The following is a 1,145-nucleotide window of genomic DNA, read 5'->3' as shown; positions in this document are numbered from 1 at the left end:
TCTACAATAAATCAAAAATTAGCTGGGCATGGTAGTGCGCACCTGTAGTTCCAGCTACTTAAAAGGCTGAGGTGGAAGGATCGTCGGAGTCCAGCAGGTCGAGGCTGGGATGGCCGGGAGCGTGCCACTGCACTCCAGTCTGGGCGACAGAGTGAGACTCCAACTCAAAAAAAAAAAGTCTCTCAGGGTGAGATCAGATGAATAGGAAGGGTGGATCATGGGGGGTCATGTCATTTTTGGTCAAAAACTGCTGAACACTCCAATGTGGTGTGGGCAGGTGCGCTTGTAAATTACCCATTGTGAAATGGGCAAATGCATTGAAAGAATGTCCAAAAAAATTCACTGAAGCCAAATGCAGCCTCTAACAATGCTAGCTGGTACCCTGCTGCCGATGGGTTTCTAGAACACTTACCTAGCGGGGGCACCCCTCCTATATAACCAAAAGAATAGAAAATGAACATTCGTACAAAACCTCATACAAGAATGCTCACAGCAGCATTATTCATAAGCCAAAAAGTGTAAACAACCCAATTATCCATGTAATCTACAGGCAAAACCATAGAGACAGGAAGATTAGCGGTTGCCAGGATTAGAAGCAGGGGAAGGAGATAAAGTGTGTGGGTTCATTTCGGTGGTGGTGAACCTGTTTTAAAATTAGAAAGTGGCGATGGCTGTGTGGCTTTGTAACTATGAGCGTATACTGAAAATCACGTTATTGTGCACTTTAAAAGGGCCAATTCTAGCCAGGCATGGTGGATCATGCCTGTCATCCTAGCATTTCGGGAGGCTGAGACCAGAGGATTGCCTGAGCCCACAGCTTCGAGACCTGCCTGAGCAACTTGGCAAGATCTCATCTCTACGATAAACCAAAAAATTAACCAGGTGTGGTGGCGCATGTCTGTGGTTCCAGCTACTTGGAAGGCTGAGGCAGAAGGATCGCTGGAGCCCAGCAGGTCGAGGCTGCGGTGGCCGGGAGGGAGGTGGCCGGGAGCGAGTACAGTATTGTGTCACCTAACAATAGGGGTACATTCGAGCACTGCGTCATTAGTCGATTTCATTGTTGTGCAAACATCGTAGGATGCACTTACCCCAACTAGGTTGGTGTAACCTACATACCCGGGCTACATGGGATAACCTAGTGTTCG

Source organism: Carlito syrichta, unplaced genomic scaffold (assembly GCF_000164805.1).
Source record: "Carlito syrichta isolate Samal-C Ts95f unplaced genomic scaffold, Tarsius_syrichta-2.0.1 Scaffold169130, whole genome shotgun sequence".
Classification (NCBI taxonomy): domain Eukaryota; kingdom Metazoa; phylum Chordata; class Mammalia; order Primates; family Tarsiidae; genus Carlito; species Carlito syrichta.
Note: the sequence above shows the minus strand (reverse complement) of the source record.